Source organism: Siphateles boraxobius, unplaced genomic scaffold, assembly GCF_051911475.1.
Source record: "Siphateles boraxobius isolate OS27281-9 unplaced genomic scaffold, OSU_SipBor_1 31, whole genome shotgun sequence".
NCBI classification, from domain to species: domain Eukaryota; kingdom Metazoa; phylum Chordata; class Actinopteri; order Cypriniformes; family Leuciscidae; genus Siphateles; species Siphateles boraxobius.
The window spans coordinates 21,992,501-22,012,500 of record NW_027508931.1 but is presented as its reverse complement, the minus strand read 5'-3'; the positions used below and the strand labels follow the sequence as shown (position 1 = coordinate 22,012,500).

The following is a 20,000-nucleotide window of genomic DNA, read 5'->3' as shown; positions in this document are numbered from 1 at the left end:
CATCTCAGTACGAGAAGGCTAGGCTTTTCCTGTTCTCGGGTGAAGAGTCATGCTGAGCAAGTTTGAACACCTGTTATTTTATTACTGAGACCATTTGTCTCATCTCAGTACGAGAAGTCTATGCCTTTTCCTGTTCTCGTTGTCTCAGCTCATTTACATCACAATGTAATCCCTCCCCCTTGAAATGTATATATGAACTCAATGTATACTGCCTTAGTTAGACTTCACTTGACTTGGGTACGGAGCAGACTACAGCAAATAAAGAATCCTGCTTAAATAAGTCTCCTGGTTTTCGCTTCTGAGTTTTTCTACACTGAAGAAGGAAGAAGTTTACAACAGATGGTGCCCTGTGACCCGGATGGAGAAACTGAAACTCAACAAAGAATGAACTTTTGAAACTTCAAAGCTCAAAGATCTCAACAAAGATCTGACTTTCCAGTTCCAGACTGAATCTTTTGAATCCAGAAAGATCTCAACAAAGCTGCCTGAGTTCGCGAACTGAATCTCAACAAAGATCTCAACAAAGCTGACTGTGTTCCAGAACTGAATCTCAACAAAGATCTCAACAAAGCTAACTGAGTTCCAGAACCAAGCTCAACAAAGATCTCTGACTGAGTTTCCAGACGGAATTTTTTCCATACAACAATAATTTGGTGAGTTTCACTCCATTCAAAGAACCGTTGAAAAACCAGTAAAAATTATCCTCTGTGCCGTCAGAGAAAGAGTTATCAGACAGCTGTAGTGTTTGATTACCTAAAGTTATCCTTTAAAAGTTGTCTTTTAAAGATGAAAATATATCCTCTGTTCAGGCAGGGACGTTTTTAACATCACATGTTAAAAAGATATCCTCTGTGTCAGGCAGGGAAGATTAGTATTATTTTGCTAATTATTTGTTTTGTTGTTTGTTACCTTGTGGTGTTACCCTCTAAAAAATTTCTTTTAGAGAAGAGAGTTTGATCCTCTGAATAGTCAGGGAAGTTGTTGGTATCCTCTGTGCAGACAGGGAAGATTTTAGCATTCAAGTTAAAATATTGTTAGCCTCTGTGCAAGCAGAGAAGAGGTAGTCTTACAGGCTATTTATTTTGGTTACCCGTTTAAAAGTTTTCTTTTAGAGAGGAAAGTTTGATCCTCTGTTTCAGGCAGGGAAGAGTTAGCAATACATGCTAGTAATTTTGTTTTATCCTCTAAAAAGTTAGGAAGGTGAAAGATCCTTTCCGTTTCTTTCAGGGAAGATTAGCGTAACGTGCTAATATTTTGTGTTTCATCCTCTGTTTCTGGCAGGGAAGTTAAATGTGATGTGTTGGTAACAAGGAAGTTTAACAATAGTTGATTTGTGTTAACAAGCGTACCCTCTGTAATCAGAGAAGTTTAGTGTTTGTTTGTGTGGTAACAAAGAAATCCACAAAATGATTAAGACAAGTGCTAGACTAATCTCCACAACTAAAAAAGGTGGTCTTGCTAATCCTTTGTGGTCAGATAGCGAATTTAAAACACTGTTAGGAGACCAGATGGATCTAATAGTCACTGAAAAAGTTAGACAAGAACTAACACAGAAATATGAGATTCATCCAGATAAGATTTGGTCTATTGAAGAATGCAAGAAGGTGTTAGGTGCATGTATCAGAAAGAACAACATGAAAGGCATAATCTGTTGCCATAGGGAATTTAGCTTATCCATTGCACAAGAACAATCTAGGTGTATAGCTAAATTAAAAGAACAGAACAAACAAATGCACACTAAGGTGGGCCATAACAAGGCCTCAACCAAATGTGACTCAGAAGACCAACAGTCAGATGAAACTTATCCTGACTTAAAAGCATTCTTTGAAACAGATGTAGACATCCCATCAGTAACTGATAAGCCTGTAGATTCAGTAAAGGTTTGTGTTGCAAGAAGATCTCAGGGAATTGAGGGAACTGAAAGTGTTCCTACCAACTCTTCTGTTGTCCAAAACCAAACTGTTGCCAAAGTACTCGGACCTAGAGACATAGAAAGACTATCCCAAAGCTTACCTTCAGTACGCACTGATGTTTCTGAATTTAGAAGGGCATTGATCAGTCAAATGCGTCTTTACGACATGTCGTTGGCAGAAGTCACACAGCTGATGTCACAAATTCTAACTGAATCTGAATTCAACAGTTTTGAGTCTGCTGTTACTTCTGAACTACAACATGCCAGAAAAGATGAATTGAGAGAGGGAGTTCTGAAAGCGTTGAAGAACATTGTTGGACCTAAAATTGACTGGTCGAAGATCACTAGTTCTTTACAGAAGAAGGGTGAAACTGTTAGTGAGTACACTCAAAGATTTTGCCAGTCAGCAGCAGCATACAGTGGTATAGCTGACACTTCAGAGAAGGTGCTAGAAGATAATGGTCCCCTAGTTCGCACATGGTTTGATGGTCTGTTGTCAGAACATAGAAAAGCATTGCCTTTCTTAGACTTAACATGGTCCACTAGAACCATACAAAACAACTTGGAGAGGTTAGCTACTTGGGAAAGAGACTCTGATGTCAAGGCAAGAGTAAAAATTGCAGCAGCATCCTTTAAGGTCAACACAGAGAATCAACAGAAACGCAAATGTCCTAAGAGAGAGGGCAGTAGTTGTTATTATTGTGGTAAACATGGACATTGGGGAAAAGAGTGTAGGAAAAACAAAAAGAACTTTAAACAAGTTAACAATGTTACTCAGCTCCTACTCAGTCTGCTTGCTACTCTGAAGCAGCCCGTCCCCTCGTCATTAAACTGGGGCAGCTGGTTGACGCGTTAACCATTTGGGCTGTGAGTGCTTTATTTCCCCACTAACTTGCAACAGAGATAAAAAACTTCTGTTTTTGTTTAATAGAACAAAAGGAAAGTGACTATCTCAGTTCCCTTACGAAGGGAACTCAACGATGCGTCCATCGACGCCATGGGAACGCCCCCAGCGTGACTGCGTCTGAAGCATCTATGTCAACTAGTCCAATGGAAAGAATGAGCGTCACGGGCGGGTGACGTCATGACCAGGATATGATAAAAGCACATCCGGTGCAAACCGGCATTAGCTTCTGTTGCCTCAGCAAGCGATCTGTGTCAAACTGTCTGTTATATTTACTGTTGTCTGTCTGATATATATATTTATGGAAACTAAACAATTGCACAAACTCTGTGTTCTCCCTGCTCGCGCTATTTAACGAGTAGGGACACACACGAGCTTTGTGTGATGGGTTTGGGAGTAGAGCATGCGGTATCAGCCTCCGAGGGGGCTGATTGCCAACATTGTGAGAAGCTTTCGCTTCGCATGCTCCGCTCCCGCCTGTCACTTTTCGAGGAAAGTGGCCGGGCTCGCAATTCTCAGGGTGACAGGTCCCGCGTCTGCCGAGGCAGCGCGGAGAATGCATTCCTGTGGATCGCGAATAGGATCTCTTTACGGGGTTGGAGACGGGTCCGCGGATCTTATCTCCTCCCTTTCCACGAGGGATCCAGTGCTCTCTCGCCGGTCTCGGAAGCCCGCGCTGCGGTCTCTTCCGCCCGGGGAGAGAGAGAAATCAATGCTTCAGTGCTCTACCTCCGAGGAGGTAGATGTGCTGGGCATTGAAAGTGACACAATCATGGGGGAAGTGAATTTGCCATCTCTTTCCCCAGCGTATGAGAAATATATATAACCTATATATATATATATATATATGATAGTTTATATATTATATATAAAATAAAGTGAATATATATAAAATATATATATAAAAATAATAAGCTGGTGGAAGTGTTTACTAAGGCTGTAGATAAATTAAATATTTATGGCCAGCAGAAATAAGGGGGCACTCGTCCTAAAAATAAAATAGATTAAACGAGTTTCCTTCCCTCTGTTTTTCCACCTCCATCACGGGGCCTTCCATTTTTCCCGATCTGCACAGCGAGCTGTCTAGATCATGGAAAAAGCCTTACTCCTCTTGTCTTTTAGCCCCCACATTCATGTATATTCAGATATTTGGGGGTTAAGAGGGTATGGCTATGGGGCAATACCCCGGGTAGAACAGACGCTTGCGAGCTATCTGTCTCCCGGTTCAGTATTGTACCTGAAGGCGTCGGCTTCTCTCACTAAACCATTAAAGAAAACTATTTTTTAATCTAGTGGGAAAAGCATATATGGCAGTGGGTCTAGCATGGGCCTGCTTGCACACCATAGCAGTGCTACAAGCATATCAGGCTGACCTGCTGCGGTATTTGGACAGAAGTGAGGGAGTTTGGCCCGATGGGGTTTGAGAACTCCGTCGGGCCACAGATTTATCTCTCAGGGATGGCAGCCCTTGTGGTCACTGAGAGACACCTCTGGCTCAATTTGATGGGAATCATAGAGAAAGATACAAGATAATCTCTCCCTCGCTATGTCCAACCCCCTGGGGCTGCTGGGCGTGAGCAGCTCCAGCCGTCTAGTTTCTCATACACAACACAGCAGCCAAAGCCTTCAAAGCAGAAGCCGGATCCGAGGACCGTTCTTCACGCTGAGAAGGCTGCGGCTCAAAAGAAAAAAAGGTCCTGATGTTCACGCATCAGGCCTGTGAGGACAGCCCCGACCGAAGTGGAGCGGTGTACACCTCATTTTACGGTGCCCGTTCCATTTCGGGGTCCTCACGAGACCGTTCTGCCAACCCTGCCACCCTCGGTGCTTCAGGGCGCAGCGGTCTCCAGCGAGTCGCTGATGCTATGCTGCGGCACAGCATCGGTTTCGCGCCCTCTGAGGGGGGCCTTAGAGCGGCCAGTTCAGGTAGTTCCTGCCATTATGTTTCAGGCTCCGGAATTGGCTGTCTCGATAACACCAGAGACCAGCCTCGAGAGGCTGGTTCCCTTAGTAAATTTTCTGGCAGCGTGGAAGCTTCTGCCGAATATTTCTCATTGGGTCCTGCAGATTGTAGAGAAAGGATACAGAATCCAGTTTGGTTCTCGTCCTCCTCGTTACAACGGGGTGCTGCCCTCAGTGGTGCATCCCGAGCAGGCTCTGGTAATGGAGCAAGAGGTAAAGGCCCTGTTAGCAAAGGAAGCTATAGAGCAGGTGTACTCACCCGACATTGCGTCGGGTCTTTACAGTCGTTATCTCATTGTTCCAAAAAAGGATGGAGAGCTGCGTCACATACTAGATCTTCGTCTGTTGGAGTGTTTGGTGCTGGAACTCAATTCCAAAATGCTGACACTCAAACAGATCGTGACTCAAATCAGATCCGAGGACTGGTTTGTCACGATAGATCTAAAAGACGCATACTTCCAGATCTCCATCCTCCCTCAGCACAGGAGGTTCCTGAGGTTTTCTTTGGGGCAAAGAACACCAGTATCAGGCACTTCCTTTCGGTCTAGCTCTATCACCCCGCACATTCACGAAGCGTGTAGACGCAGCTCTGGCCCCGCCAGGCTGCAGTGCATATGCATTATGAATTGCATAGATGACTGGCTGATTCTAGCGGAATCAGAACAGTTAGCGGTTCGGCACCGAGGTGTCGTTCTCGCTCCTATGCAGATGTTGGGGTTGAGGCTCAATGCCAAGAAGAGTGTGCTTTCTCCAGTACAGAGAACCACTTTCCTTGGTGTGGTATGGGATTCAGTGACGATGCGGGCCACTCTGTCGCCCGTTCGTGTAGCTGCTATCCTAACAGCCACAAAAGAGCTGAGGCTAGGCCAGTCACGCACTGTAAAACAGTTAGAGAGACTGTTGGGTCTTGTGACAGCAGCGTTCAACGTGATAACTTTTGGCCTGCTGTACATGAGACCTTTACAGTGGTGGCTCAGGACCAGAGGGTTCTCCCCGAGGGGAAACCCACTTCGTATGATCTAGATCACGCGGCGGTGTCTCCGCACCTTGGTTATATGGAGGAAACACTGGTTCTTAACCCAGGGTCCGGTGTTGGGAGCTCTTTGCCATCGAGTTGTGATCTCGACAGATGCTTCCCTCACCGGCTGGGGAGCGGTATTGGAAGGCCGCTCAGCTCAGGGCTTGTGGAGGAGTCATCATCTCTCTTGGCACATGAATTGCCTAGAGATGATGGTCGTCTTCAATGCGTTGAGACATCTCCTCCCAGACCTGAGGGGCCATCATGTGTTGTTCTGGTGACTGTTAGGCCTCAGGGCAGCAGCGTCCAATGTGATACCCTTTGACCTGCTGTACGTGAGACCTTTACAGAGGTGGCTCAGGACCAGAGGGTTCTCCCTGAGGGGAAACCCACTCCTTACGATCAAGATCACGCGGCAGTATCCCCGCGCCTTGGTTATATGGAGGAAACTCTGGTTCTTGACCCACAGACAACACGTTGGTGGCCTCTTATTTTGGTCCCTCAAGAAATTACGCTGTCTGAGGGCAGTGTATATTCCGGGGGGGGCCAGAATATTGGAGCAGACACCCTGTCGAGGCAGGGGCTGAGGCCAGGGGACTCCACCCCGAGGCGGTGGAGCAAATATGGGAGTTTTCGGCCAGGCAGAAGTGGATTTGTTCTCGTCTCAGCATACGACGCACTGTCCACTCTGGTTATCCCTCACTCAACCAGTCCCCTCGGGGCTGGATGCTATGGTGCAGACGTGGCCGAGGCTACGTCTGTACGCATTTCCCTCCGTTGCTCTGCTCCCAGGAGTTCTGGAGTGAATCCGCCAGGATGGAATAAGCCTATTTAGTAGCACCACCCTGGCCGAGCTGAATTTGGTTTGCGGACCTAATTTTTCTCCTCGACGGACCTCCCTTGGAGGTCCCGATCAGGAGAGACCTTCTGTCTCAGGCAGGGGATGCAATATTGCACCCCCGGCAGGGGATTTGGGAACTGTGGGTTTGGCCTCTGAGGGGGCCCAACTCATAGAGAGTGGTCTCTCAACCGAGGTTGTTTAGACCATTCTAAGCTCCAGAGCTCCCGCTACGAGGAAACTATATTCACTATTTCGAGAGTTTTTCACTTCTTGGTGTTACCAGCGTCAGTGGGATCCGGTTAACTGTTCAGTAAACACAGTATTCGAGTTTCTGCAAGAACGCTTTGTATCAGGTCTATGTCCTTCCACGCTTAAGGTATAATATGTGTGGCGGCCATTGCGGCTTTCCACGCCCTGGTGGGTAGTACATTTTTGGGTCGAGACCCCCTGATCACTCGTTTCCTTCGTGGCACTTTGAGGCTGAGGCATGCAACTTGCACTAAGGTGCTGGCTTGGGACCTTGCAATAGTTCTAGAAGGCCTATCTGGGGCTCCCTTCGAGCCCTTAGATTTGGTCTCAGAGAAGTTCCTTTCTTTTAAGACTATTTTCTGCTAGCTATTTCGTCCCTATAAGAGTCAGACCTTCAGGCCCTTTCGGTCCCCACCTGCCTTGAGTGCACCGGGATGGCCAAGGCAATCTTACCCGAAACATGGATATGTTCCAAAGGTGCCTACCATTATTCCGAGGCCTATTGTGCTGCAGGTTTCTGTCCTCCCCCATTTTTCGGACCAGGAAAAGCTGAACCTCTTGTGCCAGTGCGAGCACTGGACACTTATGTTCATCGGACTTCTCTGTCGAGAAAATCCAACCTATTGAGCATATAGATAGTCGAGACTATTCTTCTTGCTTGTGAGTCTTCTGGCCAACCATTTGGTGGTCAGGGCTCATTCCACTAGGAGTATGGCTTCTAAGCGTATTATCTGGAGTTCTCTCCAAGACGTTTGTGATGCGGCGGGCTGGTCCTCACCGCTCACATTCATGAGGTTTTACAGCTTGGACCTGGATGCTGCCCCAGGATCCCAGGTGCTTGGTGCAGTGTGACAACAGGCTGACACTCAGGCATTTGAAAGTCTGGCGCTTTGGGTATTCTCGTTCCCATGGCGTCGATGGACGCATCGTTGAGTTCCCTTCGTAAGGGAACGTCTCAGGTTACTATTGTAACCATAGTTCCCTGAGAACAGGGAACGAGACGATGCGTCACCCTGCCATACTTCCTGCATCCCTGTGATCGGCTTGCTTCGGCAATTTTCGAAGCTAATGCCGGTTTGCACCGGATGTGCTTTTATCATATCCTGGTCATGACGTCACCCGCCCGTGACGCTCATTCTTTCCATTGGACTAGTTGACATAGATGCTTCAGACGCAGTCACGCTGGGGGCGTTCCCATGGCGTCGATGGACGCATCGTCTCGTTCCCTGTTCTCAGGGAACTATGGTTACAATAGTAACCTGAGACGTTTTTTTTCTTTGGGGGACACTGGTTAAAGTACACTCACAGCCTTAAATGTTATTTTACAGCACAGGCCTTTCATCATTAATAGTGTTAGGTCAGACTGTAAACGTAAAAAAAGCCCTCATGCAGTGTCCACAATAATGCCGAATATTGTTTTACAACGTGCACCTGTCACGAATCCGTCCTCATGTATGATGTCTGCTATGACTGAAGTTTTGTTAGAGGATGAAGGACAAAATACTCACGATTGTGTTACGCTTACATATACACCTATGAGTGAAGTAAAAGAAAAAGGTAACAGACGAGCAGGTTATGCAGTAACGTCCACCACGGAAGTGTTAGCTTCAGGACGTCTTCCAGATCATTTTTCAGCTCAAGCTGCAGAACTAGTAGCCCTAACAAGAGCATGCACGCTAGCTTCAGGATCAGTTGCTAATATCTACACAGATTCCAGATATGCTTTTGGGGTAATTCATGATTTTGGTGTCATTTGGCAAACCAGACAGTTTCTAACTTCTGCTGGATCCCCCATTAAGCATGCTGAATTAGTGAAAGATCTAATGTTTTCCATGAAACTTCCAAAGAAATTAGCAGTGATCAAAGTGAAAGCACATCTCACAACTAATACTACAGAAGCTAAAGGTAATGCTCTTGCTGATATGGCAGCTAAACAGTCTTGTTTCTATGCAACTGTACAAGTGTGTTCAGGTAGTGCAGCACAGAAGAAAATGATGCCTCCTGAATCAATTATTGATCTGTACAAAGACGTTTCCTCCATTAGAACCAAAGTGACATGGGCCACATCAAGTGATGTTGATTACAGCAGCTGCAGTATTGTGTCAGGGAAGAAAAACCTAGACTCATGTGTCACACTGTAAGGTTGTTCCTGCACCAACAGGGATAGGTTAGGACACAGAACCAGTGAGGAGCCCCGGGAAGAACCGAATGCAATAAGCTTCGGGGGTTAACCCTGGGGTGAAGACTTCCCTCATAGGCCCTATCCTAGTCCATCCTTACCTCACTGTTCTTTAGGTGTCAAAGGAATTAAGAAATAGGGAGAGATGGAACGACAATAGCAGACCCAGAAAAAGTTTACAACCCTAGTGTTTGAACAAATACTGCTCTACTGCTTAGCAGACTCGGAAGTTTACAACCCTAGTGTTTGAACAAATACTGCTCTCCTGTCTTTTCTTTTCTTTCTTACTCTGTGCAGATACCACTGATGACTTCCCGAGACCCATACGCACTGACCTCGTCATCTGCGTATGAAGCCACAAGAAAACCTCAAGAAACAACTTGACCCTCTTCCGAGCCAACTATCACAAAAGGATAAAGAAAAGAAAAAGAAAAAAATACACAACGCAGAGACTCACATACGAAACCTTCAGTCATCCATCAACATGATCAAGATTGTCGTACCAGTAACATCACAGACACTCTCGCTTCGCACAAGATAATGATCTTACAGAACAGAGTGGCCTTAGATTACATTCTAGCAACGGAAGGAGCCTGCACCATCATCGGACCTGAGTGCTGCACCGGGTTTTAATGGATCCAACAGAGAACTTGAACAAAATCCAACAAGACATTCTTGATCTTTCAGCAAAATTACACCAGATGACTGAAGTAAATTTTTCATGGTTCGGAAACTTGATTGGGAAACCCTGGCTGTGGATAAAGGAAATAGCAATTCTGCTGTTATTTCTTCTAATAGCGTACTATCTATGCGTCCACAGTATCAAGTGTTTCATTCAACAAATGACTCACGCCCCTCACAAAGAAATGACAGTCCCAAACAGAAAAGACTATTACCCTTAAGAACTTAACGGACCCTAAATTTGCATGTTTGTTTCTGTGTCAGCATGCAATTGCAGAAACAGCAACACAGAAGCATGAGCCTGTAATGATCACAAGTTACAAGAATTTAACTTTTAAGTGTCCAAATTTGTATTTTGTGAGAGTTATTTAGAACTCTCAAAGGGGGAAATGTAGGATTACAAATTTATTTAAATGTTTAATTTAGATTGCCAATACAATAGTATTTTATATTGAGAAAGTTTAGAAATGATGAGACCAGGAAATCTCTGCAAACGGTAGGGGTTCTCAGCGGGATATTCCTGACTGTCCCATCTCAGTACGAGAAGGCTAGGCTTTTCCTGTTCTCGGGTGAAGAGTCATGCTGAGCAAGTTTGAACACCTGTTATTTTATTACTGAGACCATTTGTCTCATCTCAGTACGAGAAGTCTATGCCTTTTCCTGTTCTCGTTGTCTCAGCTCATTTACATCACAATGTAATCCCTCCCCCTTGAAATGTATATATGAACTCAATGTATACTGCCTTAGTTAGACTTCACTTGACTTGGGTACGGAGCAGACTACAGCAAATAAAGAATCCTGCTTAAATAAGTCTCCTGGTTTTCGCTTCTGAGTTTTTCTACACTGAAGAAGGAAGAAGTTTACAACACTTTCATTGCAACAGTTCAAATTGAGCCAAGGCTACGGTGGCCCAGCAGTGTACAACACAAAAACTCAAATCTAAACTCCCTGAAGCCCAAGACTCAATTAAACTACCATTCTATATGTACTAATGAACTTATCTATCTATCTATCTATCTATCTATCCATCTATCCATCTATCCATCTATCCATCTATCTATCTATCTATCTATCTATCTCTTTCTATCTATCTATCTATCTATCTATCTATCTATCTATCTATCTATCTATCTATCTTTCTTTCTTTCTTACTAACTAATCTATCTTTCTTTCTTTCTTTCTAACTAATCTTTCTTCTTTCTTTCTTTATTTCTTTCTTTCTTTCTAACTAATCTTTCTTCTTTCTTTCTTTCTTTCTAACTAATCTTTCTTCTTTCTTTCTAACTAATCTTTCTTCTTTCTTTCTGTCTTTCTTTCTTTCTAACTAATATTTCTTTTTTCTTTTTTTCTTACTAACTAATCTATCTTTCTTTCTTTCTAACTAATCTTTCTTCTTTCTTTCTTTCTTTCTAACTAATCTTTCTTCTTTCTTTCTTTCTTTCTTTCTTTCTTTCTTTCTTTCTTTCTTTCTTTCTTTCTTTCTTTCTAACTAATATTTCTTCTTTCTTTCTTTCTAACTAATATTTCTTCTTTCTAACTAATCTTTCTTCTTTCTTTCTAACTAATCTTTCTTTCTTTCTAACTAATCTTTCTTTCTTTCTAACTAATCTTTCTTCTTTCTTTCTTTCTTTCTTTCTTTCTTTCTTTCTTTCTTTCTTTCTAACTAATCTTTCTTCTTTCTTTCTTTCTTTCTAACTAATCTTTCTTCTTTCTTTCTTTCTTTCTTTCTTTCTTTTTCTTTCTTTCTTTCTAACTAATCTTTCTTCTTTCTTTCTTTCTTTCTAACTAATCTTTCTTCTTTCCTTCTTTCTTTCTTTCTAACTAATCTTTCTTTCTTTCTTTCTTTCTAACTAATCTTTCTTTCTTTCTTTCTTTCTTTCTTTCTTTCTTTCTTTCTTTCTAACTAATCTTTCTTCTTTCTTTCTAACTAATCTTTCTTCTTTCTTTCTAACTAATCTTTCTTCTTTCTTTCTTTCTTTCTTTCTTTCTTTCTTTCTTTCTTTCTTTCTTTCTTTCTTTCTTTCTTTCTTTCTTTCTTTCTAACTAATCTTTCTTCTTTCTTTCTTTCTTTCTTTCTTTCTTACTAATCTTTCTTCTTTCTTTCTTTCTTTCTAACTAATCTTTCTTCTTTCTTTCTTTCTTTCTAACTAATCTTTCTTTTTTCTTTCTTTCTTTCTTTCTTTCTTTCTTTCTTTCTTTCTTTCTTTCTAACTAATCTTTCTTCTTTCTTTCTTTCTTTCTAACTAATCTTTCTTCTTTCTTTCTTTCTTTCTTTCTTATTTTTCTTTCTTTCTTTCTAACTAATCTTTCTTCTTTCTTTCTTTCTTTCTAACTAATCTTTCTACTTTCTTTCTTTCTTTCTAACTAATCTTTCTTTCTTTCTTTCTTTCTTTCTTTCTTTCTTTCTTTCTTTCTTTCTTTCTTTCTAACTAATCTTTCTTCTTTCTTTCTAACTAATCTTTCTTCTTTCTTTCTTTCTTTCTTTCTAACTAATCTTTCTTCTTTCTTTCTTTCTTTCTTTCTAACTAATCTTTCTTCTTTCTTTCTTTCTTTCTAACTAATCTTTCTTTCTTTCTTTCTAACTAATCTTTCTTCTTTCTTTCTTTCTAACTAATCTTTCTTCTTTCTTTCTTTCTTTCTTTCTTTCTTTCTTTCTTTCTTTCTTTCTAACTAATCTTTCTTCTTTCTTTCTAACTAATCTTTCTTCTTTCTTTCTAACTAATCTTTCTTCTTTCTTTCTTTCTTTCTTTCTTTCTTTCTAACTAATCTTTCTTCTTTCTTTCTTTCTTTCTTTCTTTCTTTCTTTCTTTCTTTTTCTTTCTTTCTTTCTTTCTTTCTTTCTAACTAATCTTTCTTCTTTCTTTCTTTCTTTCTAACTAATCTTTCTTCTTTCTTTCTTTCTAACTATTCTTTCTTCTTTCTTTCTTTCTTTCTTTCTTTCTTTCTTTCTAACTAATCTTTCTTTCTAACTAATTCTTTCTTTCTTTCTTTCTAACTAATCTTTCTTCTTTCTTTCTTTCTTTCTAACTAATCTTTCTTCTTTCTTTCTTTCTTTCTTTCTTTCTTTCTTTCTTTCTTTCTTTCTTTCTTTTTCTTTCTTTCTTTTTCTTTCTTTCTTTCTAACTAATCTTTCTTCTTTCTTTCTTTCTTTCTAACTAATCTTTCTTCTTTCTTTCTTTCTTTCTAACTAATCTTTCTTTCTTTCTTTCTAACTAATCTTTCTTCTTTCTTTCTTTCTAACTAATCTTTCTTCTTTCTTTCTTTCTTTCTTTCTTTCTTTCTTTCTTTCTAACTAATCTTTCTTCTTTCTTTCTAACTAATCTTTCTTCTTTCTTTCTTTCTAACTAATCTTTCTTCTTTCTTTCTTTCTTTCTTTCTTTCTTTCTTTCTTTCTAACTAATCTTTCTTCTTTCTTTCTAACTAATCTTTCTTCTTTCTTTCTAACTAATCTTTCTTCTTTCTTTCTTTCTTTCTTTCTTTCTTTCTTTCTTTCTTTCTAACTAATCTTTCTTCTTTCTTTCTTTCTTTCTTTCTTTCTTTCTTTCTTTCTTTCTTTCTTTTTCTTTCTTTCTTTCTTTCTAACTAATCTTTCTTCTTTCTTTCTTTCTTTCTAACTAATCTTTCTTCTTTCTTTCTTTCTAACTATTCTTTCTTCTTTCTTTCTTTCTTTCTTTCTTTTTTCTTTCTTTCTTTCTAACTAATCTTTCTTTCTAACTAATTCTTTCTTTCTTTCTTTCTAACTAATCTTTCTTCTTTCTTTCTTTCTTTCTTTCTTTTTTTCTTTTTCTTTCTTTCTTTCTTTCTTTCTTTCTAACTAATATTTCTTCTTTCTTTCTTTCTTTCTTTCTTTCTTTCTTTCTTTCTTTCTTTCTTTCTTTCTTTCTTTCTTTCTTTCTTTCTTTCTTTCTTTCTAACTAATCTTTCTTCTTTCTTTCTAACTAATCTTTCTTCTTTCTTTCTAACTAATCTTTCTTCTTTCTTTCTTTCTTTCTTTCTTTCTTTCTTTCTTTCTAACTAATCTTTCTTCTTTCTTTCTTTCTTTCTTTCTTTTTCTTTCTTTCTTTCTTTCTTTCTTTCTTTCTAACTAATCTTTCTTCTTTCTTTCTTTCTTTCTAACTAATCTTTCTTCTTTCTTTCTTTCTAACTATTCTTTCTTCTTTCTTTCTTTCTTTCTTTCTTTCTTTCTTTCTTTCTAACTAATCTTTCTTTCTAACTAATTCTTTCTTTCTTTCTTTCTAACTAATCTTTCTTCTTTCTTTCTTTCTTTCTAACTAATCTTTCTTCTTTCTTTCTTTCTTTCTTTCTTTCTTTCTTTCTTTTTCTTTCTTTCTTTTTCTTTCTTTCTTTCTAACTAATCTTTCTTCTTTCTTTCTTTCTTTCTAACTAATCTTTCTTCTTTCTTTCTTTCTTTCTAACTAATCTTTCTTTCTTTCTTTCTAACTAATCTTTCTTCTTTCTTTCTAACTAATCTTTCTTCTTTCTTTCTTTCTTTCTTTCTTTCTTTCTTTCTTTCTTTCTAACTAATCTTTCTTCTTTCTTTCTAACTAATCTTTCTTCTTTCTTTCTAACTAATCTTTCTTCTTTCTTTCTTTCTTTCTTTCTTTCTTTCTTTCTTTCTTTCTTTCTAACTAATCTTTCTTCTTTCTTTCTTTCTTTCTTTCTTTCTTTCTTTCTTTCTTTCTTTCTTTCTTTCTTTCTTTCTTTCTTTCTTTCTTTTTCTTTCTTTCTTTCTTTCTTTCTAACTAATCTTTCTTCTTTCTTTCTTTCTTTCTAACTAATCTTTCTTCTTTCTTTCTTTCTAACTATTCTTTCTTCTTTCTTTCTTTCTTTCTTTCTTTTTTCTTTCTTTCTTTCTAACTAATCTTTCTTTCTAACTAATTCTTTCTTTCTTTCTTTCTAACTAATCTTTCTTCTTTCTTTCTTTCTTTCTTTCTTTTTTTCTTTTTCTTTCTTTCTTTCTTTCTTTCTTTCTAACTAATATTTCTTCTTTCTTTCTTTCTTTCTTTCTTTCTTTCTTTCTTTCTTTCTTTCTTTCTTTCTTTCTTTCTTTCTTTCTTTCTTTCTAACTAATATTTCTTCTTTCTTTCTTTCTTTCTTTCTAACTAATATTTCTTCTTTCTTTCTAACTAATATTTCTTCTTTCTTTCTTTCTAACTAATCTTTCTTTCTTTCTTTCTAACTAATCTTTCTTTCTTTCTTTCTTTCTTTCTAACTAATCTTTCTTCTTTCTTTCTTTCTTTCTTTCTTTCTAACTAATCTTTCTTCTTTCTTTCTTTCTTTCTTTCTTTCTTTCTTTCTTTCTAACTAATCTTTCTTCTTTCTTTCTTTCTTTCTTTCTTTCTTTCTTTCTAACTAATCTTTCTAACTAATTATTTCTTTCTTTCTTTCTAACTAATCTTTCTTCTTTCTTTCTTTCTTTCTTTCTTTCTTTCTTTCTTTCTTTCTTTCTTTCTTTCTTTCTTTCTTTCTAACTAATCTTTCTTTCTAACTAATTCTTTCTTTCTTTCTTTCTTTCTAACTAATCTTTCTTCTTTCTTTCTTTCTTTCTTTCTTTCTAACTAATATTTCTTCTCTCTTTCTTTCTTTCTTTCTTTCTTTCTTTCTTTCTTTCTAACTAATATTTCTTTCTTTCTTTCTTTCTTTCTAACTGATATTTCTTCTTTCTTTCTTTCTAACTAATCTTTCTTTCTTTCTTTCTTTCTAACTAATCTTTCTTCTTTCTTTCTAACTAATCTTTCTTCTTTCTTTCTTTCTTTCTTTCTTTCTTTTTTACTTTTTCTTTCTTTCTTTCTTTCTAACTAATCTTTCTTCTTTCTTTCTTTCTTTCTTTCTAACTAATCTTTCTTCTTTCTTTCTTTCTAACTAATCTTTCTTCTTTCTTTCTTTCTTTCTTTCTTTCTTTCTTTCTAACTAATCTTTCTTCTTTCTTTCTTTCTTTCTTTCTAACTAATCTTTCTTTCTAACTAATTCTTTCTTTCTTTCTTTCTAACTAATCTTTCTTCTTTCTTTCTTTCTTTCTAACTAATATTTCTTCTTTCTTTCTTTCTTTCTTTCTAGCTAATCTTTCTTTCTAACTAATTCTTTCTTTCTTTCTTTCTAACTAATCTTTCTTCTTTCTTTCTTTCTTTCTTTCTAACTAATATTTCTTCTTTCTTTCTTTCTTTCTTTCTAACTAATCTTTCTTCTTTCTTTCTTTCTTTCTTTCTTTCTTTCTTTCTTTCTTTCTAACTAATATTTCTTCTTTCTTTCTTTCTTTCTAACTAATATTTCTTCTTTCTTTATTTCTTTCTTTCTTTCTAACTAATCTTTCTTCTTTCTTTCTTTCTTTCTTTCTTTCTTTCTAACTAATCTTTCTTTCTTTCTTTCTAACTAATCTTTCTTTCTTTCTTTCTTTCTAACTAATCTTTCTTTCTAACTAATTCTTTCTTTCTTTCTTTCTAACTAATCTTTCTTCTTTCTTTCTTTCTTTCTTTCTTTCTAACTAATCTTTCTTCTTTCTTTCTTTCTAACTAATCTTTCTTTCTAACTAATTCTTTCTTTCTTTCTTTCTAACTAATCTTTCTTCTTTCTTTCTTTCTTTCTTTCTTTCTAACTAATCTTTCTTTCTTATTTAATTCTTTCTTTCTTTCTTTCTAACTAATCTTTCTTCTTTCTTTCTTTCTAGCTAATCTTTCTTCTTTCTTTCTTTCTAACTAATCTTTCTTCTTTCTTTCTTTCTTTCTAACTAATCTTTCTTCTTTCTTTCTTTCTTTCTTTCTAACTCATCTTTCTTTCTTTCTTTCTTTTTCTTTCTTTCTTTCTAACTAATCTTTCTGTCACGGGTGGTGTATGGCAGGAAGCACGAGGAGACGAGGAATTCAAATAAACAATAAACTTTACTATAAATCAAAACAACAAACACAGGCAGACAGAGCGGATGCAAACACCCGTTAACATAGACGAGAACCGACAAAGACAGACTGAACAGAAGAAACTAAATACAGAGACAAATGAACCATAATGATGTGAAGACAGGTGACACAGATGATGATAACGAGGAACAGGCTGGTAAGTGAGGGAGTGAGTTCAGGTGTGGAGACAAGGAGGATTCTGGGTAGTGTAGTGCAGACAAGGACAGACAGGTGCAGACGAGGACTGTGACACTTTCTTCTTTCTTTCTTTCTTTCTTTCTAACTAATCTTTCTTCTTTCTTTCTTTCTTTCTAACTAATCTTTCTTTCTAACTAATTCTTTCTTTCTTTCTAACTAATCTTTCTTCTTTCTTCTTTCTTTCTTTCTTTCTTTCTTTCTAACTAATCTTTCTTTCTTTCTTTCTAACTAATCTTTCTTATTTCTTTCTTTCTTTCTAGCTAATCTTTCTTCTTTCTTTCTTCTTTCTTTCTTTCTAACTAATCTTTCTTTCTAACTAATTCTTTCTAAGTAATCTTTCTTCTTTCTTTCTTTCTTTCTTTCTTTCTTTCTTTCTAACTAATCTTTCTTTCTTTCTTTCTTTCTAACTAATCTTTCTTCTTTCTTTCTTTCTTTCTAGCTAATCTTTCTTCTTTCTTTCTAACTAATCTTTCTTCTTTCTTTCTTTCTTTCTTTCTAACTAATCTTTCTTCTTTCTTTCTTTCTTTCTTTCTTTCTTTCTTTTTCTTTCTTTCTTTCTAACTAATCTTTCTTCTTTCTTTCTTTCTTTCTAACTAATCTTTCTTCTTTCTTTCTTTCTTTCTAACTAATCTTTCTTCTTTCTTTCTTTCTTTCTAGCTAATCTTTCTTCTTTCTTTCTAACTAATCTTTCTTCTTTCTTTCTTTCTTTCTTTCTAACTAATCTTTCTTCTTTCTTTCTTTCTTTCTTTCTTTCTTTCTTTTTCTTTCTTTCTTTCTAACTAATCTTTCTTCTTTCTTTCTTTCTTTCTAACTAATCTTTCTTCTTTCTTTCTTTCTTTCTAACTAATCTTTCTTCTTTCTTTCTTTCTTTCTTTCTTTCTTTCTTTCTTTCTTTCTTTCTAACTAATCTTTCTTCTTTCTTTCTTTCTTTCTTTCTTTCTTTCTTTCTAACTAATCTTTCTTTCTAACTAATTCTTTCTTTCTTTCTAACTAATCTTTCTTCTTTCTTTCTTTGTTTCTTTCTAGCTAATCTTTCTTCTTTCTTTCTAACTAATCTTTCTTCTTTCTTTCTTTCTTTCTTTCTTTCTTTCTTTCTAACTAATATTTCTTTCTTTCTTTCTTTCTTTCTAACTGATATTTCTTCTTTCTTTCTTTCTAACTAATCTTTCTTTCTTTCTTTCTTTCTTTCTTTCTAACTAATCTTTCTTCTTTCTTTCTAACTAATCTTTCTTCTTTCTTTCTTTCTTTCTTTCTTTTTTACTTTTTCTTTCTTTCTTTCTAACTAATCTTTCTTCTTTCTTTCTTTCTTTCTTTCTTTCTTTCTTTCTTTCTAACTAATCTTTCTTTCTTTCTTTCTTTCTTTCTTTCTAACTAATCTTTCTTCTTTGTTTCTTTCTTTGTTTCTTTCTTTCTTTCTTTCTTTCTTTCTTTCTAATCTTTCTTCTTTCTTTCTTTCTTTCTTTCTTTCTTTCTTTCTTTCTTTCTAACTAATCTTTCTTTCTTTCTAACTAATCTATCTTTCTTTCTAACTAATCTTTCTTTCTAATCTATATTTCTTTCTAACTAATCTTTCTTTGTTTCTAACTAATCTTTCTTTCTTTCTAACTAATCCATCTTTCTTTCTAACTAATCCATCTTTCTTTCTCTTTCTAACTAATCTTTCTTTCTTTCTTTCTAACTAATCTTTTTTTCTATCTTTCTTTCTAACTAGTCTTTCTTTCTTTCTAGCTAATCTATCTTTCTTTCTAACTAATCTTTCTTTCTTTCTATTTAATCTTTCTTTCTCAAGTATATTTTCTAACTAATCATTCTTTCTTTCTTTCTAACTAATCATTGTTTCTTTCTTTCTTTCTTTCTAACTAATCTATCCATCTTTCTATCTATCTTTCTTTCTAACAAATCCATCTTTCTTTTTTTCTGACTAATCCTTCTATCTTTCATTCTAACTAATCTTTCTTTACTTCTTTCTATTATTTCTTTTGTTCTTTCTTTCTTTTCTTAACTAATCTTTCTTTCTTTCTCAAAAAGTAATCCTTTACTATCTTTATTATTATTATTTTGACCCTAAATTTAGAAATATATATCCTCCTAGAGCTTTAACTACTACAAACTCGGCTCAGACCTTCAAACTGTTCTGACTAGGCATGCTATCTTTTCTAACTGATTGGACTTACGTTTTTCCTTATTAAAACTCAGAAAATCTCCCACTGACGTGCATTGACGGATGTTCAGATCAAACACCCCAACTGTCAAAAATTCAAATATAAACTCCTTGAAGCCCTAGACACAATCAAATTGCTATCTATCATTTATAATCTATCTAAACTATTTAATAGTTGAGGTTTTTAAATATCATTTGTGTCTAACTGAATGCTATTGAGCTTTTTAGATACATGTTTCCACAAAGAATAATAATATGCACATTTGTATGTGCAGCATATGTATTTTTGAGCAATGTGATTCATATTTCATTACCATGGTGGGTAATTTGCCAATTTATTAGACATTGATAGAATATATCTGTTCGTCCGGCAGATTTTTATAATGGATAATTTTGCATGTAATGGCCACACAATATTTTATGAAGTTCCTAAACGTAAGTTAGGGAGGAGCGAGCCCATCCAATCTTTCAATCAACAAACAGAGTATATAAGCAGCCGCTTACCTCTCCCTAGTATCAGCTGTTCCAGTATCCCTCCACCTCCCCAAACTCCACCTTCATCTTAGGTACCTTGCCCTTTAATTAACAGGTCCTACATTTAGCCACTGGGGGGGGGGGGGGGCAGATTTTATGGGCAAACGAACTCGTTAAATCTTTATAAAAGGATCAAGTAAAACAAAATCAAGTAATTATGCTCAAAATATTATTTTATTCAGCTAATGCCCATTTGGATCGCACTTAGTCTGGAACCTCACCCTTAAGCAAGTCAAACTGGAGTAAGAAACTCAGAATTACTCACTCTTGTTATTATTATTATTCTGTCAAAAATTTACAACTCTATCTCCTCCTAGAGCTTTAACTCCACATACTCCAAACTCGGCACAGACACTCAGACTGTTCTGACTCGGTATGCTATATCTTTTCTAACTGATCGGACTTACGGTTTTCCTAAAAATGACGATCAAAGTCGGAAAAAACTCCCATTGACTTAACATGGCGGAATGT

The 20,000-nt window shown here is 36.7% G+C and overlaps 1 long non-coding RNA gene across 2 annotated transcripts in view; it reads right to left on the bottom strand.

Moving 5' to 3' along the window:
* LOC143697154 (uncharacterized) overlaps positions 1-20,000 on the bottom strand; it is a 76,787-nt gene that overhangs the window by 22,313 nt on the left and 34,474 nt on the right. The window contains exon 3 of one of the 2 annotated variants that reach the window (XR_013186197.1): positions 14,437-14,468. The exons of the other annotated variant lie outside the window; for it this stretch is intronic. This is a non-coding gene — a long non-coding RNA (uncharacterized LOC143697154). Of the gene's footprint in view, positions 1-14,436; positions 14,469-20,000 lie in introns of those variants that run through there. 2 annotated transcript variants of the gene reach the window in all.